The sequence below is a fragment of the Salmo trutta genome, chromosome 33, assembly GCF_901001165.1.
Source record: "Salmo trutta chromosome 33, fSalTru1.1, whole genome shotgun sequence".
Taxonomy (NCBI): Eukaryota; Metazoa; Chordata; class Actinopteri; order Salmoniformes; family Salmonidae; genus Salmo; species Salmo trutta.
The window spans coordinates 20,327,498-20,354,221 of NC_042989.1; the positions used below are offsets into that span (position 1 = coordinate 20,327,498).

Below are 26,724 nucleotides of genomic sequence, written 5' to 3' on the forward strand. Positions count from 1 at the left end.
TAACTCTGCTGGTCTACTGTAGACATGCAGATAACTCTACTGGTCTACTGTAGGTGTGCAGATAACTCTACTGGTCTACTGTAGGTGTGCAGATAACTCTACTGATCTACTGTAGGTATGCAGATAACTCTACTGGTCTACTGTAGGTATGCAGATAATTCTACTGGTCTACTGTAGACATGCAGATAACTCTACTGGTCGTTAATACACTGAGTGTACAAAACATCATGAACGTCTGCTCTTTCCATGACATACAGTATTCCCACTGTTATGTCTACTCCCGCTCTCCCACTGTCACAAGCGTCGTATGGAGTGGACCAAAATGCAGCGGGTATGTGAATCATCTTCTTGTTTTATTGAAAGAAAATGAACACTGAACAAAAGAACGACGAAAACAGTCCTGTAAGGTACACTGACTATACATGGAAACAACCACCCACAAAACACAAGCTGAAAACCCCTACTTAAATATGGCCTCCAATTAGAGGCAACGAAGAACAGCTGCCTCCAATTGAAGGACAAAGCAAAACCCTGAACATAGAAATAGAACAACTAGAAAATCACATAGAAATAGATGACATAGAACAGTACCCAAAAAACCCAACAACACAAAACAAACACACCCCTGCCACGTCCTGACCAACTACAATAACAAAATTACCCCTTTACTGGTCAGGGCATGACACCCACTCTGGCTCCCATCTGATCAACGAAATAGAAGGAGCACTGGAGTAGGAAGCCACAGCCTTTTGATGGAGTCCTGTCATATTTGTCCGGGAGGGACAAGCGGGCATCGCTGACCAGTACGGACTGCTGGATGGGCTGGGGTACTGGCTCACTGAGTCGACTCATTGAAGAACGCGGAGGACCCCATCCATAGCTGTTCCCAAATGAGGCAGCTGGTCGTGGTGTTCGCCAACCATCTGGGAGATGTCTTGATTAACTGCTGCTTCCATTTGTAGAGGTAGTATTCTGTAAAGTAGACGCAGGGAGTCAAGAAGCAGATGCCGTTAGTGAGTTTAATGATAACAACAGGGAACGATACAAAACAAGAGAAGCGTCTGACATGGAAACACAAACAATACTACCAGATGACTGACAAAACAGAGTGCTAGATAAACGGTAATTAAGGAAGGTAGTAATAAAGTCCAGGTGTGGCTGAAAGTAAATTGTACAGATGGGTTGCCAGGAGTGATGCTTAGTAGACTGGTGACTGAACCCGCGCCATGCCAGGTGGGCCCTTCACCAGATTCTATATCGAGCTGACATATCACGCAGGTTAAAATAACATCAAAGCTGATGCCCTGTCCCGTCTCTACAAATCGGAAGAGGTTCCTGTCTTGAGTGCACCCATAATTCTGCCCTCTCGAGTCTTAGCCCCCGTGCTCTGGGACGTAGATGTGGATATTTGCCAGGCCCTGGAGAAGGAACCCGCACCTGCTACCTGTCCTCCTGAGCGCACCTACATTCCCACAGGGAAAAGGGATTGGCTGTTGATCATGGCACACACAGCTGTCGTTGCTGGATATCCAGGTATCACCCGCACCATTCAGTTAATCTCTGGAGAGTACTGGTGGTCCACCTTGGGACAGGACATCACTCCTTATGTCAACTCCTGTTTCGTGTGTGCCCAATCCAAATTCCTCCGGAACGTTCCAGCAGGGAAACTCCTTCCCTTTCCAGTGCCTCAGCATCCTTTGTCTCATCTTTCCATTGATTTTGTCACTGATCTCCACTCTTCTGAAGTTTTTTCCAAAATTTTTGTGATAGTGGACAGAATCTCTAAATAATGCTGTTTAATCCCTCGCTATACAGGTCACTAAGGCACTGTTCTGGCTGGCCTTCCGGGGGATATCATCTCTGATTGTGGCCCCCAATTCACATCACGTGTATGGAAGGCCCTGGTGGAGAAGCTAGGGGTCACGGTAAGCCTCACTTCTGGGTACTGGCCTCAGTCTAACGGGCAGGAGGAGAGCATGAACCAGGGGAAGTTCCTGAGGAGCTACTGCCATGACTGTCAGGGGGAGTGACCCAATGCCCAAGTGAGACTCCAGCGCACCGTCCCACGTCCATCCTCCTGATTCCTGCTTACAAGCAAAAATTAAAGCTGGAAGCACCATTGACTAGATCAAAAAGTGGTCAGATGAAGAAAATGCTAAGCTACAGGACTGTTTGGCTTGCACAGACGGGAATATGTTCCGGGATTCCTGCAATGGCATTGAGTAGTACACCACATCTGTCATTGGCATCATCAATAAGTGCATAGATGTGGGCCTGAGCTAAACTACTTCAATGCTCGCTTCGAGGCAAATAACACTGAAACATGCATGAGAGCACCAGCTGTACCGGAAGACTGTGTGATCATGCTCTCCGCAGCCAATGTGAGTAAGACCTTTAGACAGGTCAACATTCACAAGGCCGCAGGGTCAAGAGGGATTACCAGGACGTGTACTGTGAGCATGCGCTGACCAACTAGCAAGTGTCTTCACTGACATTTTCAACCTCTCCCTGTCCGAATCTGTAATACCAACGTGTTTTAAGCAGACCACCATAGTGCCTGTGCCCAAGAACTCTTTTTTTATTTATTTATTTCACCTTTATTTAACCAGGTAGGCAAGTTGAGAACAAGTTCTCATTTACAATTGCGACCTGGCCAAGATAAAGCAAAGCAGTTCGACAACATACAACAACACAGAGTTACACATGGAGTAAACAACATACAGTCAATAATACAGTAGAAAAAAATAAAAATAAGACTATATACAATGTGAGCAAATGATGTGAGATAAGGGAGGTAAAAGCAAAAAAATGCCATGGTGGCAAAGTAAATAAAGTATAGCAAGAAAAACACTGGAATGGTAGATTTGTAGTTTGAAGAAAGTTCAAAGTTCAAATATAAATAATATGGTGCAAAGGAGCAAAATAAATAAAATAAATAAATACAGTAGGGGAAGAGGTAGTAGTTTGGGCTAAATTATAGATGGGCTATGTACAGGTGCAGTGATCTGTGAGCTGCTCTGACAGCTGGTGCTTAAAGCTAGTGAGGGAGATAAGTGTTTCCAATTTCAGAGATTTTTGTAGTTCGTTCCAGTCGTTGGCAGCAGAGAACTGGAAGGAGAGACGACCAAAGGAGGAGTTGGCTTTAGGGGTGACCAGAGAGATATACCTGCTGGAGCGCGTGCTACAGGTGGGTGCTGCTATGGTGACCAGTGAGCGGAGATAAGGGGGGACTTTACCTAGCAGGGTCTTGTAGATGACCTGGAGCCAATGTGTTTGGCGACGATTATGAAGTGAAGGCCAGCCAACGAGAGCATACAGATCGCAGTGGTGGGTTGTATATGGGGCTTTGGTGACAAAATGGATGGCACTGTGATAGACTGCATCCAGCTTGTTGAGTAGGGTATTGGAGGCTATTTTGTAAATGACATCGCCGAAGTCGAGGATTGGTAGGATGGTCAGTTTTACGAGGGTATGTTTGGCAGCATGAGTGAAGGATGCTTTGTTGCGAAATAGGAAGCCAATTCTAGATTTCACTTTGGATTGGAGATGATTGATGTGAGTCTGGAAGGAGAGTTTACAGTCTAACCAGACACCTAGGTATTTGTAGTTGTCCACAAATTCTAAGTTAGAACCGTCCAGAGAAGTTATGCTGGATGGGCGGGCAGGTGCAGGCAGCGATCGGTTGAAGAGCATGCATTTAGTTTTACTTGTGTTTAGGAGCAGTTGGAGGCCACGGAAGGAGAGTTGAATGGCATTGAAGCTCGTCTGGAGGGTTCTTAACACAGTGTCCAAAGAAGGGCCAGAAGTATACAGAATGGTGTAACCTGCCTAAATGACTACCGATCCGTAGCACTCACGTCTGTAGCCATGAAAGGCTGGTCATGGCTTACATAAACACCATCATCCCAGAAACCCTAGACCCACTCCAATTTGCGTACCGCCCAAACAGATCCACAGATGATGCAGTCTCTATTACACTCCACACTGCCCTTTCCCACCTGGACAAAAGGAACACTTATGTGAGAATGCTATTCATTGACTACAGCTCAGCATTCAACACCATAGTGCCCTCAAAGCTCATCAATAAGCTAAGGACCCTGGGACCAAACACCTCCGTCTGCAACTGGATCCTGGACTTCCTGACGGGCCGCCCCCAGGTGGTAAGGGTAAGTAACAACAGATCCGCAACGCTGATGCTCAGCACAGGGGCCCCTCAGGTGTGCGTGCTCAGCCCCCTCCTGTACTCCCTGTTCACTCATGACTGCATGGCCAGGCACGACTCCAAGACCATCATTAAATTTGCTGATGACACAACAGTGGTAGGCCTGATCACCGACAACAACGAGACAGCCTATAGGGAGGAGGTCAGAGACCTGGCCTTGTGGTGCCAGGACAACAACCCCTCAACGTGATCAAGACAAAGGAGATGATTGTGGACTACAGGAAAAGGAGGACCGAGCACACACCCATTCTCATCGACGGGGCTGCAGTGGAGCAGGTTGAGAGCTTCAAGTTCCTTGGTGTCCACATCACCAACAAACTAACATGGTCCAAGCACATCATGACAGTTGTGAAGCGGGCATGACAAAACCTATTCCCCCTCAGGAGACTGAAAAGATTTGGCATGCTCCTCAGATCCTCAAAAGGTTCTACAGCTGCACCATCAAGAGCATCCTGACTGGTTGCATTGTTGCCTGGTATGGCAACTGCTCGGCCTCCGACCCCAAGGCACTACAGAGGCTAGTGCGAACGGCACAGTACATCACTGGGGCCAAGCTTCCTGCCATCCAGGACCTCTATTACGTTTACTCCCACTTTCCCGCTCCAGCACTCAACGTCACCGGTCTACTAACCACCGGTCCTGGCAACGCATCTTTACGCACACCTGGAAACCATCATTACGCACACCTGCGCCCTATTGTCAGTCACACCTGGACTTCATTACTACCTTCATACCAGGCGGTGTCAGAGGAAGGCCCTAAAAATTGTCAAAGACTCCAGCCACCCTAGTCATAGACTGTTCTCTCTGCTACCACACGGCAAGCAGTACCAGAGTGCCAAGTCTAGGTCCAAGAGGCTTCTAAATAGCTTCTACCCCCAAGCCATAAGACTCTTGAACATCTAGTCAAATGGCTACCCAGACTATGCGCATTGCCCTCCCCTCTCCCCTCTCCACACCACCGCCACTCTCTTTGTCATCTATGCATAGTCACTTTAATTAACTCTACCTACATGTACATACTACCTCAACTAACCGGTGCCGTCGCACATTGACTCTGTACCGGCACCTCCCTGTATATATTGTTATTTTTTACTAATGCTCTTTAATTACTTGTTATTTTTATCTCTTGTTCTTATCCATATTTTTTTAAACTGCACTGTCAGTTAGGGGCTCGTAAGTAAGCATTTCACTGTAAAGTCTACACCTGTTGTATTCGACGCATGTGACTAATAAAATTTGATTTGATTTAATTTTGAAAGAGCAGGCGGATCGCCTCCACAGTGAGGCCCCTGTGTTCCATCCTGGTGATCGCGTCTGGCTCTCCACCAGGAACCTTCCGCTCTGCCTGCCCTGTAAGAAGCTGAGTCCCCGGTTTGTGGTGCCATTCAAGGTCCTCCGGAGGGTCAACAAGGTAACTTACAGATTACAACTCGCCATTAACTACCGGATCTCCCCATCTTTTCATGTTTCCCTCCTCAGTCCAGTGGTTCCTGGTCCCTTGGCTGATGCCGTCCCCCACGACACCCCTCCGCCTCCGTTGGACATTGAGGAGAGCCCTGCCTATGCCGTCAGATCCCTCCTGGACTCCCGACTTCGTGGGGGTCGGCTCCAGTACCTGGTGGACTGGGAGGGGTACGGTTCAGAGGAGCGGTGTTGGATTCCGGTGGATGACATTCTAGATCCCAAGATCATCTGAGATTTCCACCTTCCTCGACCGGACTGGTCCGCTCCTCGCCCGCGGGCCCGTCCCCCTGGCTGGTGTCATCCTGGGGATGGAGCCGCTCGTCGGGGGGGGGGGGGGGGGTTACTGTTACATTTACTCCCGCTTTCCCGCTCCAGCACTCGATGTCACCGGTCTACTAACCACCGGTCCTGGCAACGCATCTTTACGCACACCTGGCAACCATCATTACGCACACCTGCGCCCTATTATCAGTCACACCTGGACTTCATTACTACTTTCATTAATTACCGTTTATCTAGCACTCTGTTTCATCAGTCATCAGGGAGAATTGTTTGTGTTTCCATGTCAGACGCTTCTCTAGTTTTGTATCGTTCCTTGTTCGTTATCATTAAACTCACTAACTGCACCTGCTTCCTGACTCCCTGCGTCTACGTTACACCCACCCCTTGACTTTTTACCCATTTTGTTGTGTTACAGCCTGAATTTAACATTGATTAAATTGAGATTTTTTTGTCATTGGCCTACACACAATACCCCATAATGTCAAAGTGGAATTATGTTATTTGAAATTTGTAAAAATGTATTAAATGAAAAGCTGAAATGTACAGTATGTATTGAGTAAACCCCTTTGTTATTTTTTTTATTTATTTCACCTTTATTTAACCAGGTAGGCAAGTTGAGAACAAGTTCTCATTTACAATTGCGACCTGGCCAAGATAAAGCAAAGCAGTTCGACAACATACAAAAACACAGAGTTACACATGGAGTAAAACAACATACAATCAATGATGCAGTAGAAAAAAATAAGACTATATACAATGTGAGCAAATGATGTGAGATAAGGGAGGTAAAGGCAAAAAATGGCATGGTGGCAAAGTAAATAAAGTATAGCAAGAAAAACACTGGAATGGTAGATTTGTAGTTTGAAGAAAGTTCAAAGTTCAAATATAAATAATATGGTGCAAAGGAGCAAAATAAATAAAATAAATAAATAAAGTAGGGGAAGAGGTAGTAGTTTGGGCTAAATTATAGATGGGCTATGTACAGGTGCAGTGATCTGTGAGCTGCTCTGACAGCTGGTGCTTAAAGCTAGTGAGGGAGTTTCAGAGATTTTTGTAGTTCGTTCCAGTCATTGGCAGCAGAGAACTGGAAGGAGAGACGACCAAAGGAGGAGTTGGCTTTAGGGGTGACCAGAGAGATATACCTGCTGGAGCGCGTGCTACAGGTGGGTGCTGCTATAGTGACCAGTGAGCGGAGATAAGGGGGGACTTTACCTAGCAGGGTCTTGTAGATGACCTGGAGCCAATGTGTTTGGCGACGATTATGAAGCGAAGGCCAGCCAACGAGAGCGTACAGGTCGCAGTGGTGGGTAGTATATGGGGCTTTGGTGACAAAACGGATGTTACTGTGATAGACTGCATCCAGCCTGTTGAGTAGGGTATTGGAGGCTATTTTGTAAATGACATCGCCGAAGTCGAGGATTGGTAGGATGGTCAGTTTTACGAGGGTATGTTTGGCAGCATGAGTGAAGGATGCTTTGTTGCGAAATAGGAAGCCAATTCTAGATTTCACTTTGGATTGGAGATGATTGATGTGAGTCTGGAAGGAGAGTTTACAGTCTAACCAGACATCTAGGTATTTGTAGTTGTCCACAAATTCTAAGTTAGAACCGTCCAGAGAAGTGATGCTGGACAGGCGGGCAGGTGCAGGCAGCGATCGGTTGAAGAGCATGCATTTAGTTTTACTTGTGTTGAGGAGCAGTTGGAGACCACGGAAGGAGAGTTGAATGGCATTGAAGCTCGTCTGGAGGGTTGTTAACACAGTGTCCAAAGAAGGGCCAGAAGTATACAGAATGGTGTCGTCTGCGTAGAGGTGGATCAGAGATTCACCAGCAGCAAGAGCGACATCATTTATGTATACAGAGAAAAGAGTTGGCCCAAGAATTGAACCCTGTGGTACCCCATAGAGACTGCCAGAGGTCCAGACAGTAGGCCCTCCGATTTGACACACTGAACTCTATCAGAGAAGTAGTTGGTGAACCAGGCGACGCAATCGTTTGAGAAACCAAGGCTACTGAGTCTGCCGATGAGGATGTGGTGATTAACAGAGTCAAAAGCTTTGGCCAGGTCAATGAATACGGCAGCACAGTATTGTTTCTTATCGATGGCGGTTACGATGTCGTTTAGGACCTTGAGCGTGGCTGAGGTGCACCCATGACCAGCTCTGAAACCAGATTGCATAGCGGAGAGGGTGCGGTGGGATTCGAAATGGTCGGTAATCTGTTTGTTGACTTGGCTTTCGAAGACCTTAGAAAGGCAGGGTAGGATGGATATAGGTCTGTAGCAATTTGGGTCAAGAGTGTCACCTCCTTTGAAGAGGGGGATGACAGCAGCTGCTTTCCAATCTATGGGAATCTCAGACGACACGAAAGAGAGGTTGAACAGGCTAGTAATAGGGGTTGCAATATTTTCGGCAGATAATTTTAGAAAGAAAGGGTCCAGATTGTCAAGCCCAGCTGATTTGTAGGGGTCCAGATTTTGCAGCTCTTTCAGAACATCAGCTGAATGGATTTGGGAGAAGGAGAAATGGGGGAGGCTTGGGCGAGTAGCTGTGGGGGGTGCAGTGCTGTTGAATGCAGTAGGGGTAGTTAGGTGGAAAGCATGGCCAGCCGTGCTTATTGAAAAATGCTTATTGAAAATCTCAATTATAGTGGGCTTATCGGTGACAGAGTTTCCTATCCTCAGTGCAGTGGGCAGTTGGGAGGAGGTGTTCTTATTCTCCATGGACTTTACAATGTCCCAGAACTTTTTAGAGTTGGAGTTGCACGAAGCAAATTTCTGTTTGAAAAAGTTAGCCTTGGCGTTTCTAACTGCCTGTGTGTATTGGTTTCTAACTTCCCTAAAAAGTTGCATATCGCGGGGGCAGTTCGATGCTAATGCAGAACGCCACAGGATATTTTTGTGTTGGTTAAGGGCAGTCAGGTCTGTGGAGAACCAAGGGCTATATCTGTTCCTGGTTCTAAATTTCTTGAAAGGGGCATGCTTATTTAAGATGGAGAGGAAGGCATTTTTAAAAAATAACCAGGCATCCTCTACTGACGGGATGAGGTCAATATCCTTCCAGGATACCAGGGCCAGGTCGATTAGAAAGGCTTGCTCGTTGAAATGTTTCAGGGAGCGTTTGACAGTGATGAGTGGAGGTTGTTTGACCGGTGACCCATTACAGGTGCAGGCAATGAGGCAGTGATCGCTGAGATCTTGGTTGAAAACAGCAGAGGTGTATTTAGAGGGCACGTTGGTTAGGATGATATCTATGAGGGTGCCAGTGTTTGCGGCTTTGGGGTTGTACCTGGTGGGTTCATTAATAATTTGTGTGAGATTGAGGGCATCAAGCTTGGATTGTAGGATGGCTGGGGTGTTAAGCATGTCCCAGTTTAGGTCACCTAGTAGCACGAGCTCTGAAGATAGATGGGGGGCAATCAGTTCACATATGGTGTCCAGAGCACAGCTAGGGGCCGAGGGGGGTCTATAGCAGGCGGCAACGGTGAGAGACTTGTTTTTGGAGAGGTGTATTTTTAAAAGTAGAAGTTCAAATTGTTTGGGTACAGACCTGGATAGCAGGACAGAACTCTGCAGGCTATCTCTGCAGTAGATTGCAACACCGCCCCCTTTGGTCGTTCTATCTTGTCTGAAAACGTTGTAGTTAGGGATGAAGATTTCAGAGTTTTTGGTGGACTTCCTAAGCCAAGATTCAGACACAGCTAGGACATCCGGGTTGGCAGAGTGTGCTAAAGCAGTGAATAAAACAAACTTAGGGAGGAGGCTTCTAATGTTAACATGCATGAAACCAAGGTTATTACGGTTACAGAAGTCATCAAAAGAGAGCGCCTGGGGAGTAGGATTGGAGCCAGGCACTGCAGGGCCTGGATTCACCTCTACATCCCCAGAGGAGCAGAGAAGAATAAGTATGGCAAGCCTAAATAAGTTAAGGAAACAAAATGTGCTTAACAAGTCACACAATAAGTTGCATGAATTCACTAGGTGCGCTATAATAGTGTTAGAAATGATTTATGAATGATGACCTCATCTCTGTACCCCACACATACAATTATCTGTAAAGTCCTTCAGTGAAGCAGTGAATTTCAACCACAGATTCAACCACAAGGACCAGGGAGGTTTTTCAATGCCTCGTAAAGAAGGGCACCTATTGGTAGATGGGTTAAAATAGAAAAAGCAGATATTGAATATCCCTCTGAGCATGGTGAAGTTATTAATTACTCTTTGGATAGTTTATCAAAGATACAGGCATCCTTCCTAACTCAATTTCTGGAGAGGAAGGTAACCGATCATGGATTTAACCATGAGGCCAATGGTGACTTTAAAACCGTTACAGAGTTTAATGGCTGTGATAGGACATAACTGAGGACGGATCAACAACATTGTAGTTACTCCACAATACTAACCTAATTAACTGAGGGAAAAGAAGGGAAGCCTGTAGAGAATATAAATATTTGAAAACATGCATCCTGTTTGCAACAAGGCACTAAAGTAATGCTGCAAAAAATGTGGCAAAGCAATTCACTTTTTGTCCTGAATACAAAGTGATATGTTTGGGGCAAATCCAATAAAACACATTACTGAGTACCACTATCCATATTTTGAAGCGTAGTGGTGGCTGCATCATGTATATGGGTATGCTTGTAATCGTTAAGGACTGGGGAGTTTTTCAGGATAAAAAATCTACGGAATGGAGCTAAGCACAGGCAATATCCTGGAGGAAAACCTGATTCAGTCTGCTTTCCACCAGACACTGGGAGATGAATTCACCTTTCAGCAGGACAATAATCTAAAACACAAGGCCAAATCAACACTGGAGTTGCTTCCCAAGAAGACAGTGAATGTTCCTGAGTGGCCGAGTTACAGTTTTGACTTAATACAACAATCTATGGCAAGACCTGAAAATGGTTGTCTAACAATGATCAACAACCAATTTGACATAGATTGAAAAAAAAGAAAAGAATAATGGGCAAATGTTGCACAATCCAGGTGTGGAAAGGTCTTAGAGACTTACCCTGAGAGACTCACAGCTATATTCACTGCCAAAGGTGCTTCTACAAACTATTGACTCAGGGGTATTTCTTTATTTCATTTACAATACATTTGCACAGCTTTCTAAAAACATGTGTTCACTTTGTCATTATGGGGTATTGTGAGTAGATGGGTGAGAATTTTTTTATGTTATCCATTTTGAATTCAGGCTGCAACACAACAAAATGTGGAATTATCAAGGGTTGTGAATACTTTCTGAAGGCACTGAAGACTGACCAGGTGAATCCAGGTGAAAGCTAAGATCTCTATTTAAGTGCAACTCTATATTAGGAAGGTGTTCTTAATGTTTTGTACACTCAGTGTATTTTATTTACTGTATGGTGCTAACTCATGCAGCCCCATGGTTTATTCACTCTTTGTTTGGTGTAATAATACTGACATTCCTAAATGTTTGTAAGGGTTATTACATCCTCTGCTACATGGAGCAAAATATGAATGCCTTGGAAATATTAATTATCCACTATAATCGTCAAAGTTATTCCTGGGTGTATTACACCACTGAATTATATTAGGAGAGAATACTGTCTCTTCAAAACAACGAAGTCAATCATTTATTTCCTCAACACATATTTTATCACTTGCTTTTGTCCAATCCATGTTTTCTTGAAATCAACATCCTTATGCGTTGAACAGTGTAAATCATACTCTCACAGCTGTTAGAATGAGTGGACCAAGATGCAGCGTTTTCGTAGTTCCACATATTTATTTAACCAGTGAAACCGAATGCAACAATTAAACACTTCAAAATATACACAAAACAACAAACTGTGATGCAGGAGGATCAAATACACTCACAACGAATAATCACCCACAAACACATGTGAAACAAACAACAACTTAAATAGGACCTCCAATTAGAGACAACGACAACCTGCTACCTCTAATTGGAGGTCATGCCAAACAACACCAACATAGAAATGCAAAACTAGAAACTGAACATAGACATAAAAAACTGACAAACACCCCCTGTCACGCCCTGACCACTCCAACATAGAAAATAACCACTCACTATGGTCAGGACGTGACAGTACCCCCCCCCCCCAAAGGTGTGGACTCCGACCACGCCTAAAAAACAACACAACACAAAGGGAGGGTAGGGTGGGTGACAACTGTCTGTGGCGGCGGCTTTGGTTCCGGGCGTGGTACCCCCACTGCCCATTGATACTCCCGCTTCTGTATGTCCGGAGGAACCAGACCAAGGATCCTCGCCGGATGCTTCAGACCACCAACCACCGCTGAAAACTCGAAGCTGCAGGCCGCCGCTGACGACTCTGAGCTGCAGACCGCCGCTGAAGGCTCGGGGCTGCAGACCGTCGCTGGAGACTCGGGGCTGCAGACCGCCGCTGGAGACTCGGGGCTGCAGACCGTCGCTGGAGGCTCGGGGCTGCAGACCGTCGCTGGAGGCTCCGGACTGGGAGGCGTCACTGGAGGCTCCAGACTGGGAGGCGTCGCTGGAGGCTCCGGACTGGGAGGCGTCGCAGGAGGCTCCAGGCTGAGAAGCGTCACTGAGGCTCCGGACTGAAGAGCGTCGCTGGAGGCTCCGGACTGAAGAGCGTCGCTGGAGGCTCCGGACTGGGGACCTTCGCTGCAGGCTCCGTGCCATGGATCATCACTACTGGTTCCGCGTCATGGATAATCACTGGAGGCTTTGTGCCATGGATCATCACTGGAGGCTCCGGGCCATGGATTATCACTGGAGGCTTCGTGCCATGGATTAACAGTACAGGCTCCGGGCCATGGATCCTCACTGGAGGCTTCATGCCATGGATTATCACTGGAGACGTCGTACCATTGACCATCACTAGAGGCTTCCTACAGGGTGCTGGAACTGGTCTCACCAGACTGGGGAGACGCACTGCGAACCGCGTGCTCAAAGCAGGCACCGGTCTTACCGGGCTATGGAGGCGTACTGGAGGAAGAGTGCGCGGAGCAGGCACAGGGAACACTGGGCCTTGGAGGCGCACTGGAGGTCTGCTACGTGGGACTGGCATAGGAGGCGCCAGGCTAGTAACACGCACCTTCGGCCTAGTGCAGGAACAGGACGTACTGGGCTATGGTGGCGCACTGGAGGAAGAGTGCGCGGAGCAGGCACACGGTACACTGGGTCTTGGAGGCGCACTGGAGGTCTGGAGCGTACGGCCTGCACAACCCGCCCTGGTTGGATGCTCAACTCCGCTCGATAACTGCGGGGTGCGGGCACAGTTCACACCGGCCTTTGAATGCACCCTGACGACGCAGTGTGCTTCACCGCAAAATACGGTGTCTGCTCCATCACTTGCTCCCCACAGTAAGCACAGGAAGGTGTCTCAGGACTCCATCCTGACTCTGCCCAACTCCCCTTCTGCCCCCCCCCTAAAAAAAATGTGGGGCTGCCTCTCAGCCTTGCCTTTCGGTGCATATAGAGCCTCGTAGTATCGTCGCTCCTCTTTCGCTGCTTCGATCTCCTCCCTCGGACGACGATACTCCCAAGCCTGCCTCCAGGGTCCTTTACCATTTAAAATCTCCTCCCAAGTCCATTCCTCCAGATACTTCTGCTGCTCCTTACCACGCTGCTTGGTCCTTATTTGGTGGGTGATTCTGTCACAGCTGTTAGAATGAGTGGACCAAGATGCAGCGTTTTCGTAGTTCCACATATTTATTTAACCAGTGAAACCGAATGCAACAATTAAACACTTCAAAATATACACAAAACAACAAACTGTGATGCAGGAGGATCAAATACACTCACAACGAATAATCACCCACAAACACATGTGAAACAAACAACAACTTAAATAGAACATCCAATTAGAGACAACGACAACCTGCTGTCTCTAATTGGAGGTCATGCCAAACAACACCAACATAGAAATGCAAAACTAGAAACTGAACATAGACATAAAAAACAGACAAACACCCCCTGTCACACCCTGACCACTCCACCATAGAAAATAACCACTCACTATGGTCAGGACGTGACACATACATTTTTTCTAAAGAGGATGTTTATACAGCAATGCAGATAGGCAGTGCATGAATCAAGACGTTCTTCTGCGGTGTATATGTGCCTCCCAGGCTTGACATGAATGTCATTTCATGTCACTTGAATGCCTTTTATGGGACAAGGGCTCTTTGAAATATCTAAGAGTCCACCTCCAGTGCTGTAGCTGGATACCACTGGCCCTCAGAACACTGAAGTCATGTAGACAGGGCCAATTAATGGCCCAGAGTTTTCTGAGAGAATGAATGAGGAGCTTTAAGAGGATTCCTCCACCTTAAATCCCCACGCGCTGCGCAGCCAGCTCCCTGACTGCCTGTGAAGAACAATCAAACAGCAGCTCCCCCTCCTATCCATCACTTTAAGACATTAGCCAGACATGGTCTGGAATATTAACGAGCTCCTTTGCCAGGGAGTTCCACACCAGAGCCTGCGTGTGGCAACATACATTTTTAATCACAGGGGGGAAACGAGGGCTTCTCTTCACACTCATCTATTACTGTGTGTTTACCACTCCGTGAATACTCCAGGACTCTCATAACAGTAAACATGAATGAACTTATATAGCACTTTCTGTGCACATTTTTAAAAAGATATCAATAAAGGCATCAATATGATAAGGACAAAAGCAAGAGGGAAATGTTTGTGTTATTGTACTGATCTTACAATATTACATGCTTTTATGCTATTGTTGTCCCCATATCCACACTATTCAAATATAATTTTCTGCAGGCATAGCCAACCTTGGTTACCAATTTATCATGAATTGACATTCCATTTGGGTTCTTTACCTCCATGAGGAAGATCTGTTCCTGAGCCATGATTTGCCTCCCTCACTCTAAGGCTCTCTATCTCCTGTCTCCTAGCTCTATCAGCTCCTAGGGCACAGTCTACTCTATATGTACAGTAAGACTGCTGGGCCTCTCCCTGGCCTGCCTCTCTCCCTGGAGCTGCCCCTCTCCCTGGAGCTGCCCGTCTCCCTGGTCTACCCCTCTCCCTGGAGCTGCCCCTCGCCCTGGAGGTGCCCGTCTCCCTGGAGCTGCCCGTCTCCCTGGTCTACCCCTCTCCCTGGAGCTGCCCCTCTCCCTGGAGCTGCCCGTCTCCCTGGCCTGCCTCTCTCCCTGGAGCTGCCCCTCTCCCTGGAGCTGCCCGTCTCCCTGGTCTACCCCTCTCCCTGGAGCTGCCCCTCTCCCTGGAGCTGCCCGTCTCCCTGGCCTGCCTCTCTCCCTGGAGCTACCCCTCTCCCTGGAGCTGCCCGTCTCCCTGGTCTACCCCTCTCCCTGGAGCTGCCCCTCTCCCTGGAGCTGCCCGTCTCCCTGGTCTACCCCTCTCCCTGGAGCTGCCCCTCTCCCTGGAGCTGCCCGTCTCCCTGGCCTGCCTCTCTCCCTGGAGCTGCCCCTCTCTGGAGCTGCCCGTCTCCCTGGTCTACCCCTCTCCCTGGAGCTGCCCCTCTCCCTGGAGCTGCCCGTCTCCCTGGTCTACCCCTCTCCCTGGAGCTGCCCCTCTCCCTGGAGCTGCCCGTCTCCCTGGTCTACCCCTCTCCCTGGAGCTGCCCCTCTCCCTGGAGCTGCCCGTCTCCCTGGTCTACCCCTCTCCCTGGAGCTGCCCCTCTCCATGGAGCTGCCCGTCTCCCTGGTCTACCCCTCTCCCTGGAGCTGCCCCTCTCCCTGGTGCTGCCCCTCTCCCTGGTGCTGCCCCTCTCCCTGGAGCTTCCCCTCTCCCTGGTGCTGCAGGCGTTCTTAATGTTGCGATAGGGGCAGAGCGGGCAGCATGTGGGTAGGGAGATACCCTGATCACCCCTCCCTGGGTCTACCACTGTGCCTCCCAAAATGCCAGTGTGATACCACTGATCAGCCGCTGATTGGCTGAATACCCAGGATGGTGGCAGTTTTCAAATTACCGGTTGTTTGTTTGGAAAGATATATAAAGTGGTCTGTGCATTTGAACAACTGCATAAATGCACCTATTTCACTTTCGCATGTAAAAACAAAATCTTCTGCTGCCCATGTTGCCACAAATTATCTAACTGGGGATAGTTAGCTAGTATAATGTCACAAGTATGATGAGCTTGCCAGCAACTTTAGTTAGACTTGATTGGTATGCGAGCTAGCAAGCTAGCTACTGGTATGCTAGCTTGCTGGTAGCTAGTGTCCCCTAGCTAGCATCTAACGTCTGGAGGTGACAGAGCCACGTATTCTTTTGTCATACCAGATCTGCGAGAAGGTTCTAGCTAGAGCATCCCTCTATCCTTCGACTGTTGATGGATGTGGATGTCCGGTTCAGGTCCCAGGCTCCCACTGACTCATGATTATTTACTCACATGTTCATTGCAATTTAGAGCCATCTGTTCAGTACCTGATAGTGCAGACCCAGAAGGCGTGGGCATTCATTTCAATGCCCCAGGACTGTCCATTTAATTTGTGCTGTGAAAAACATGTGATGAAATCTTGCAATCTCATTGCTGCAGCCCCCCCCCCCCAATAGCAAGTAATGTAAAAGCTTGCAAGAGCTGGGCGGCAGGCCGAACGTCCGGAGCTGCTAATGGCTGAGCAGTAGGTAAATAAACAGCTTATTTTGAACAATATACTGTATATTTGAAACAGTAAAAGGTACACAAATTAACCACACTTTTATGTCAATTTTAAGCATAGTCCTTGAATTCTATAATATATATTTTGTTGTAAAAAAAATACATATACATTTTTTTTAATTATTATTTGTATTTGTTTCAAGTGGGGCACCACTCCTAACGCCCTAATGGACGCTCCGCCACTGCCACTGGTAGAGATTGGGAGAGGAAAAATTCTCAACCAGAACGTAAGAGAGAATCACTGCTTTGTTGGAAACAAGTCGGTCTAAACAGTAATTGGAATGGAACTAAATTCAAACACATTTCTACAAGGTAATAAAGTCATGATACAAAATTTGATGTTTTGTAAGATAAGTGTTTTGTTTATGGTCAATGAGCAAAATATTTTTTAGAGTGAGATTTATTACAGTCTATGTTTAATTTGTTTAGATGATCACATATAAATCACATTGTTTAGTGTGGAAATTACGTTGCTCAACTAAATGAGGTAGAGCACGCATGGGCTGCTTCTGCCAGCATTTATCAATCTCAATCCCACTCACAGCCTCCCAAATTGAAAACTAAGGAAATTCATTTTGTGCTCAATGGAAGTTTTCCTGTGGAAATTTTGCCTTCCATTAAGAATCAAATTAAGTGCTGGACCACTGCTTTCTGAGAGTCGCTTTTAACTGCTCCCCCCACCACCACCACGATGTGCACAATAGCATGCACGCACATGCTTTAAATGTTTTATTTATTATGTTCTCATGGAGGTAGCCCGAATTGGAATGATGTTGAGTGAGAGGTGGTTTATCACAATGGTGAGTGTGTTTGTGCATTTCTGTGCGTGTGCGCACAATTGTCTGTCATGGGGGGTGTGCAGCTATTATTCATTGCTGTGGGTCAGCCCTTGTAGCTTGTGATGGCAGGTGACCAGTGTCAGACAGGAAAGGTCACAACCCTGCAGTCTATGCTCTCTAACCATTTACTGATGTAGAAAACCATAGACACAGGTGAGGTCTGTTAGTTTGACTCAATATGCACGTTATGCACATCTCATATCCTCACATGACCTACTGAACGTCCAAAGCATGTTGCCAGGTTGGAGGCAAAAGAAGCAACACCTGGATGTACAGGTTTCACTATGCTGACTTAGTTCAGCAGTTCCAAAACTGTTTCACTAAGGTCCCCTTTCCAGCATTTCTTAAAACAACAAATCTTTGAGCAAAAAAATCGAACTAAAAAATGGGCTAGTTGATCTGGACATTTCTAACAAATTATAAATAATATAGCTCTCTAAGGTATGCAATGACTAACATGACAAGAGGAATTGATGATGCACTATCCAATTTCGAAATTACACTTTGTGCATTCTACTATTACAACTTTCAAGAGTAAGTTTAAAGCTGGACTGAGTTGCTAAAAAAAAATCTCTCTATCTATATTATATATTTTTTGGGGGGGTGGGGGACAACCCCAGTGCACCCCCTGCCGACCCCTTGCTCCATTCCTGGGGGGCGCACCCCACAGTTTGGGAACCACTGCCTTAGTTGGATCCCTTTCAGCTTGATGTGTTTTCTCTCTTTCTTTTTCTCTCTCTTTCCCCTCTTCTCTCTCTCTCTCCAGAACTTAGTCGGCACAAATCCTTTCTTCTTCACTGGTGTGTCTGCATGAGTCTGATGACGGTGAAGTCTGGAGGCTGTGTTTTTGAACCGCCTCTCTGCCAGCTATTCTCTGTAGGATTCCACTGAGTTTAAGGTAACTGTTATTTATCTCATGTGTTATGCACCAGACATTCAGCCTTTGTGAATGTGCGTGTGTAGGTGAGAGTGAAAGTGTAGGTGCATAAGTGTATCTGTGTGTGTGCGTGTGTGTGTGTGTGTGTGTGTGTGTGTGTGTGTGTGTGTGTGTGTGTGTGTGTCCAGACGGTTTTCACAGGTTCACAGGCCTGTCAGTGGACTAGATGAAGGTGTATGGCTCTTGTTTCATCCTCTCCACGGCCTCAGGGGTGTCTTCCGTTGATTGCATTACATTCACAGCAACCTTCCCCTCATTAGTGGCAACCATGTTTTAACTCCTTATTTCACTTGGCTGATCTGAGGCTAGACACCTCTCTGCATGCACGCACACGCACACAAATGGACACACACATGCACACGCACACACAAGCAGGCAGGCACTCAAACACACACAATTACAACAAAGGATGTAGTGTTTTTTTGTAGGCTACATATGTCCATATTTTGTCTTAGATTTAAGTTACCATAGACATGGAAGATAAAGAGGGTTATGATTAGATTTAGCTGACCAAATCACATAGAATAGCTATATTTTTGCTTGTAAGATAAATCTCTTAGTTTAAGATAAGCTATGAAGTTCCACGTATGACATGTGCAAATGAAACCTTTGTACTGTCCCCTCTACTGTGAGAAGAGGGCATTGATAGGAAAGTAGATAGGGCTGATCAATAAGAAGTGCCGTTTTTTCCCCAGGCCTTCCTTCATATCTCTCCCCCTGTGTGTGCTGCGGAGGGGTCGGGGGTAGGGTCAGGTAAGTGGTGGCGTGGGCGGGTTTCTGCCCCTTTATCAATCAAGATTTTAATTACACACGTCCAGAGCGACAGCTAGATTAGAAACCAATCGACGCTATCGGCCACAAAATCTAATTACTGTTTATTGACAGATAAGGCCAGGCCCCCTTCACTTTCCCAAATAAGATAAACCTCCCCCACCCCACCCCTAACACAAAGAGGACCTGCTCCAACTGTCCATTAAATACTTTATTATAAGTAATTCTCTACTTAGGAATCAATGTATGCTTATGGAGACAGGTAATCCCCCAAGTATTATATGGTATTCTATGTCAAGTTATCTATGGAGCTGAAGAGATTACCTCTCATGTATCCAGAAACAACAGGAATCTGAATTAGGACCAGTAATTTTACACATAATTGGACAACACAGCCAAGACAAACGAGACAGGTCTTTATTTGGGCAACCATTAATCTCTCCTAACATTATGTTCAAGTGTTGCCAGTGTTGGTACATTATTCAGGTGTCTTCTATAGTTCAGCTGTCAGTTCCACCTTAATATGTGACTGACCGCCTTGATTCGGTCTTATTTGAAATTGTGTTTTTTACATTGCATAAAAGCAGAGACACAGAGCTACAACATGGTATATCATACACTGCATTTGAGGAACAATGGGAAAGTAATTCTGCTTTGAAAGTTAATAAACCTCACTTTTGAGAAAATGGCCTTCGAACATTTTGGTAGCTACTGGAGAGCTCTTCTTTGTCTACACCCATTCAGCATCGTTCACACCCTCTTAAGCTTTAGCCCCACCCATCTCTTTAAGGGTTGATCCGAGCATTCTGTACTAACAACAACAGTCAAGCACCCAAGCTAACTGGCTAACATTGGCTAGCTACTTCAAGACACAAATGAGAGAACAGCTCACTACCAGAGCTGGTTAGGATGCTTTTATGTTATCCAGAGCGTTGGTGACTGCAACTGTGCCGCTGGCAAAAATGTGCGCTTTTTTGACTTAGTTTACTGACAACGGCCATATTCAACGGGTGCTGAATATCAGTTATTCTGCGCTCAGGCACACTCAGACAAGAGTGCTCTTAAATCGGAGTAGTTTTCTAGCTAATTTGCCAGCTTCGTCTATCAACAGTTGTCGCAGTGACATTGTTTTTGAAATGGTTACGTGAATAGTCTTTGGTTAAGACATGTAGTTAGCTAGCTAAACAATGAACCATAATCGCAACTCATGACGTTACTACCCTGCATGAATCTGCAGGTAGTTAACCAACCAGGTTTAATGTTAGCTAGCTAACATCAAGCTATAAATAGCAACGCAAATGGCTCTTAGATACGAATAATAAGATCATACACATAACGTTAGCTAGTGAGCCAGCCAGCTAACGTTAGCTAGCTAGCTAACAGTACACTTTCATTTGAAATTAAAATGATTTCTGTCAAAATTAGAAATGTGTAATATCTGAAAAAGTAGCTAGTTGGAGTATCTTACCAGTATACATTATGGATGGATGCCCCTCCCTGTCACAGATGCCATGGTTGCCCTTAGTTTGAAGATATAATGTGGAGACAGGTGTTTTCTCCATCTCCTTAGCTATCATACTCTAATTCCACTGATTTCAAAATGTGGTCCTTCAGAAAGCGGAGAGCAACACTTACAGTGAGGGAAACAAGTATTTGATCCTCTGTTGATTTTGTACGTTTGCCCACTGACAAAGAAATGATCAGTCTATAATTTTAATGGTAGGTTTATTTGAACAGTGAGAGACAGAATAACAACAAAAAAATCCTGAAAAACGCATGTCAAAAATGTTATATATTGATTTGCATTTTAATGAGGGAAATAAGTATTTGACCCCTCTGCAAAACATGACTTAGTACTTGGTGGCAAAACCCTTGTTGGCAATCACAGAGGTCAGACGTTTCTTGTAGTTGGCCACCAGGTTTGCACACATCTCAGGAGGGATTTTGTCCCACTCCTCTTTGCAGATCTTCTCCAAGTCATTAAGGTTTCGAGGCTGACGTTTGACAACTCGAAACTTCAGCTCCCTCCACAGATTTTCTATGGGATTAAGGTCTGGAGACTGGCTAGGCCACTCCAGGACCTTAATGTGCTTCTTCTTGAGCCACTCCTTTGTTGCCTTGGCCGTGTGTTTTGGGTCATTGTCATGCTGGAATACCCATCCACGACCCATTTTCAATGCCCTGGCTGAGGGAAGGAGGTTCTCACCCAAGATTTGATGGTACATGGCCCTGTCCCTTGTCCCTTTGATGCGGTGAAGTTGTCCTGTCCCCTTAGCAGAAAAACACCCCCAAAGCATAATGTTTCCACCTCCATGTTTGACGGTGGGGATGGTATTCTTGGGGTCATAGGCAGCATTCTTCCTCCTCCAAACACGGCGAGTTGAGTTGATGCCAAAGAGCTCCATTTTGGTCTCATCTGACCACAACACTTTCACCCAGTTGTCCTCTGAATCATTCTGATGTTCATTGGCAAACTTCAGACGGGCATGTATATGTGCTTTCTTGAGCAGGGGAACCTTGCGGACGCTGCAGGTTTTCAGTCCTTCACGGCGTAATGTGTTACCAATTGTTTTCTTGGTGACTATGGTCCCAGCTGCCTTGAGATCATTGACAAGATCCTCCCGTGTAGTTCTGGGCTGATTCCTCACCGTTCTCATGATCATTGCAACTCCACAAGGTGAGATCTTGTATGGAGCCCCAGGCCGAGGGAGATTGACAGTTATTTTGTGTTTCTTCCATATGCGATTAATCGCACCAACTGTTGTCACCTTCTCACCAAGCTGCTTGGCGATGGTCTTGTAGCCCATTCCCACCTTGTGTAGGTCTACAATCTTGTCCCTGACATCCTTGGAGAGGTCTTTGGTCTTGGCCATGGTGGAGAGTTTGGAATCTGATTGATTGATTGCTTCTGTGGACAGGTGTCTTCTATACAGGTAACAAGCTGGGATTAGGAGCACTCCCTTTAAGAGTGTGCTCCTAATCTCAGCTTGTTACCTGTATAAAAAGACACCTGGGAGCCAGAAATCTTTCTGATTAAGAGGGGGTCAAATACTTATTTCCCTCATTGAAATGCAAATCAATTTATAACATTTTTGACATGCGTTTTTCTGGATTTTTTTGTTGTTATTCTGTCTCTCACTGTTCAAATAAACCTACCATTAAAATTATAGACTGATCATTTCTTTGTCAGTGGGCAAACGTACAAAATCAGCAGGGGATCAAATACTTTTTTCCCTCACTGTATGCCCTTGTTCTACGCGATACATTTTTTTTAAAGCCACATTAAGACAGGATTTCCTACACATACTGACCAGCTCAAATAGACAGACGTCTGCTACAGTATATGGCAGACCAATCCAATCTCATCTCTCGGCATGTCCAGCCCACTCATTATCTTAGCCAATCATGGCTAGCGGTAAGGTTGCTGTCTTTTTCTGTGGCTAAACCAACTAGGCTCATAATTTAACAATTTTAATTTGTATTTACAGATGGCATACAAGTCTGTTTTAAGGCGCATGAAAGTTCCCATTTTCCAAAAGGCATTTCTGCAAAAAAACGTATACGTTCAAATGGGTCTCCTGTGAAGTAGTGACCCGCGACATAAGCCTAGTTTCCAGAAACGAGTCACATATATGGTATCTTAATAACCAGTGGTGACCGACCCCTGACCTCTGACCCTGAGGACCATACAGGTAGATCATCAGGCATTGTGACTCCCACTGCTCAGAATGCTGCCCTCCAGAGGACAGTCCACTCCCCCTGCAGTCTGGGGAGCATGGAGGTCCATGCTCTGCTGCTCTCTGGAGCCTGTCTGCTCTCCATCATGGAGGTCCATGCTTTGCTACTCTCTGCTAGTCTGGAGCATGTCCGTCTACTCTCCATCAGCCGCTTTATAGCCCCCACCGCACCGCCACAGTGAGCACTTCACTTTTAAAGCCGAGAATCTGCCTCAGGTAAATATGGAGTAAATGATTGGATTATTGTTCTTTCATTTGGCCGTGTAGTAATGGCTGGATTATAAACATTGCAGAGTATAGATTTCCTGTCAGATCCTATGAATCAGACATCCTTATCTCATTTCCAGACTGCCTCTCCACCCAGCACTGCCATCTCCCAGCCAGGGAGTCTGGGGGAGCAGAAGAAACATCCCTGCAGCCACCCAGCACAGCACAACACAGGCACTCCAAAGTCCATTCAAAGATTTCAAAAACCACTTAGGTCTCCTGTCCATATTTGTTAAGCAAGTAAATCTAAGGGATGAGGTGCACTGAATTCATAGAAATGGGAAGAGAGGGGAGATGTCTTCCAAATTAAATTTAGGGGATGGGGGATAGAGGCGAGCTGACAGCAGTTGTTGGGAGAGAAGCTGCACTCTGATTTGGTTCGAACCATGGAAAGAAAAATGTTTGTCTTTCTTTGAATTATGCAAATGTTTTGAGAGGGAGTTGAGATTAATGCCTGGTTTGTTTGATCCCGGGACATCACTAATGGTGATTCTGTCTGATGGTTGATGTTTCTTAGCTCCTCTCTCTGCCTGTTTGACATGGGAGTTACTTCACTGGGTTTACAACATCATCATGATTAAGTTAGTAAACAGTGTAGAGCTAAAGGAAAGCAGCCATGCACGGAGCTTACCTTATAGTCTCTATCCAGCTCTCTCCTACAGATCTATAGAAATAGGAGAAGAAACACACAATATTAAGTAAATAAGACAATTATAATAGTGGACTACACTGAAAAGCACGAGTGCACAGTAGTTTGAAAAGAAATCAGTCTATTCATTCATCAAATAAAATCAAATGTTATTCATCACATGTTTCGTAAACAACAGGTGTAGACTAACAGTGAAATACTTACTTACGGGTAATTTTCCAACAATGTAGAGTTAAAGATAATGCAAAAAAAATAAACAAATATATAAAACAAATTGTGACACAAGGAATAAATACACAGCGAATAACAAACAACAAGTACAAATAACATGGCTATACAGGGAGTACCTGTACCAAGTTGATGTGCAGGGGAACAAGGCAATTCAGGTAGCTCTGTACATATAAGTAGGGGTAAAGTGACTAGGCAACAGGATAGATAATAGACAGTAGCAGCAGCGTATGTAGAGTGTGTGTGTGTGTGTGTGTGTGTGTGTGTGTGTGTGTGTGTGTGTGTGTGTGTGTGTGTGTGTGTGTGTGTGTGTGTGTGTGTGTATGTGTATGTGTTTGTTTGGTGTCATTGTAAGTATGTGTGAGTGTGTGGGTGGAATTACTGCAAAAAATGGTCAATGTAGGTAGTCCGAGCAGCCATTTGATTAGTTATTTAGTAGTGTGTTTAGCAGTCTCATGGCTTGGGGGTAAAAGCTGTTCAGGGTCCTGTTGGTTCCAGACATGGTACAGTAGTACTGCTTGCCATGGCGCTTGGGTGGCTGGAGTCTCTGACACCACTGATCCCACCAAGGCACTGATAATAACTCCATGCAGGATGGAAACTCACTGGTTTCATTGACCTGCCTAGTAAGTGAGTGAGTTGCTGAAAGCTGAGCCAATAATCACCTTGAAATGTAACCATCTAAGGAAGCGTTTTTTTATTGGGAACTAAACAGGGCCACTGTTGTAATTTCTCCAGCCTGATGGATTCTGTGCGTTTAACAAATTGCATTTATAGATTTTCCCTTTGAAGGGATAATCTGATCTTTTAATTTATATTTCTACCATGAAACTCAAACATCAAGTGATCTTCTGAAACCCCTGGTGCACCTCAATTGGAATACATTTTCACATGCACTTAATTGCATTTAAATATATTGATATTTTAAAAGTGACTATATTATCATTTTAATGTAACTTAGCCTAATGTTCTCTTTCAAAGGACTTTATCAATAGCCTATCAACATGGACCCCAGTATTTTATCTTTGGCTTATTAATGTATTCATTTATAATGATGATTACTTCATGATTTCCATAATAGAAAGGTTTATGTTTTTATTGATCTAGAGTGGGCAAATTACAGAAACAAATTGCATTTTGTTGCTGGCAGGTTCCTGTCATTCCTTCAGTTCATGAATTGCAATGTGTTATAAATAAATAAAAGTGCCTCCCTCGTCCTAGGTGGTCTGGTGAAATACCACTCCCTCTAGCGGAGAAGTTGACGTGCCTGGTAGTCCCTCAACTATAACCTACAAGCCTTCGAGGAAGGTGTATTCAGGAATGAGGGCTTTTCTCAGTTTAAGGCCAGCGTCAAATGGAAGACTTCATGATCATCCCATACTGTGATCTTTAAAAGTAGGCAATTTTATGTTAGCCAACTCATTACATTTTTTTTAATGTATTTTTATTTTACACAATTGCCTACGAAACCTATGAAACAATAGATTTGATAACAAGCATATCAAACACTGAAAATAACTTTTATGTTTACTAAATTCAATGCTGACACACCAACAGTGGCTTACTGTCCATAGTTTACACTAATTTCAGCAACTCTTGATGCATCCCACTGGGCACAGATGGCAGTCAGTTCAACTGTTTATTTACATTCGGTTGAGTTGTCAACTAACGTGAATTACATTCGAAATCAACACAAAAAAAGGCCATTGGATTTAGGTTAAAAGTTGGGTGGTTCCTATGAAATTCGCTTATGTTGATGACTTTTTGCAAATCCAATCAGTTTTCCACGTTGCTTCAACGCGTCACATTGATTGTTTTTGTTGAAATTACGTGAAACAACATTGGATCAACCAGTTTCTGCGCAGTGGGATATTTCCAAGAGGAACAACTAATTACACGTTCTCAGACAATAACTGAAATGAGGTCATCCGTTATGAAGAAAGGGGTTTCTGACAATTTGCATACAAATCTGGCCCCCACTCTCACCGTCTCAAAACTTCCTGGGGATCTGTCACAATGTTAGCTATGTGATACTTTTGCAACGCCCTGATCTCACTCTGCTACAGACGACGCTACTATTGTCTTGTTATCTATTCATCAACAGTGGAATCCAACCGACCTTTTCCAGAACTGCCGTGGTATTTAAGATTTGCACCGCGTGTCAACTGTCACTGTTGTTTTCTTGGTGAAGATTTACACTAATCCAGGCACACGTTGCTGTTATGGACCCCGAGAGGGAGGGGAAAGGGAGCGAATATTCAGTGTCAGTTATCCAAATTATCTCTGACTTTTTCTCAGTAACTATAACAGTAAAGGTCAGTAATGACTTCTCAGCTGCATAGGCATCTTGATCTCTGCGACGGATGTTTGGTTTCGCCGCAGGGGATGGAGAATATAGTGTAAAAGGGCGAAGGCTGGAGGAGGAGTTGATAGATGTAGCCTACTGTCGTATGACTAAAACGGCGCATTCACAATCACAAAGGTAGCCGCTCCTACAACCTGAAGACACCAACCCTACACCGTAGCACCTGAGGGATTTGATATAACCTGTCTGTAAAGGTAGAGTATTCTCCACCTTACTTTTCTCTTCCATTTATTATCATTGAACTACTTTTCTGAAGGCTATTTACAAGTTGTTGGCAGGTCCACTATCACTTCATTTATTAGCCTATGAATTTAATGGTTCAATAAAATATTTTGAATGAAAGATGGTCA

At 45.3% G+C, this 26,724-nt stretch overlaps 1 protein-coding gene and 2 long non-coding RNA genes across 3 annotated transcripts in view; 2 read left to right on the forward strand and 1 right to left on the reverse strand.

Annotated features, from left to right (window-relative positions):
* Positions 1-608: 608 nt before the first annotated feature.
* On the reverse strand, positions 609-26,250 carry LOC115172618 (uncharacterized). The gene is made up of 3 exons (XR_003871464.1): positions 26,129-26,250; positions 23,764-23,796; positions 609-972 (listed from the first exon to the last, which is right to left on the reverse strand). It is a non-coding gene; the product is annotated as an uncharacterized LOC115172618 (long non-coding RNA).
* On the forward strand, positions 16,729-19,091 carry LOC115172619 (uncharacterized). The gene is made up of 3 exons (XR_003871465.1): positions 16,729-16,893; positions 18,187-18,318; positions 19,053-19,091. It is a non-coding gene; the product is annotated as an uncharacterized LOC115172619 (long non-coding RNA).
* Positions 25,804-26,724, forward strand: part of LOC115172617 (steroid hormone receptor ERR2) — a 63,166-nt gene continuing 62,245 nt past the window's right edge. The window contains exon 1 of the mRNA XM_029730238.1: positions 25,804-26,568. The gene's annotated coding sequence lies outside the window, so the exon portion shown is untranslated. The remainder of the gene's footprint in view (positions 26,569-26,724) is intronic.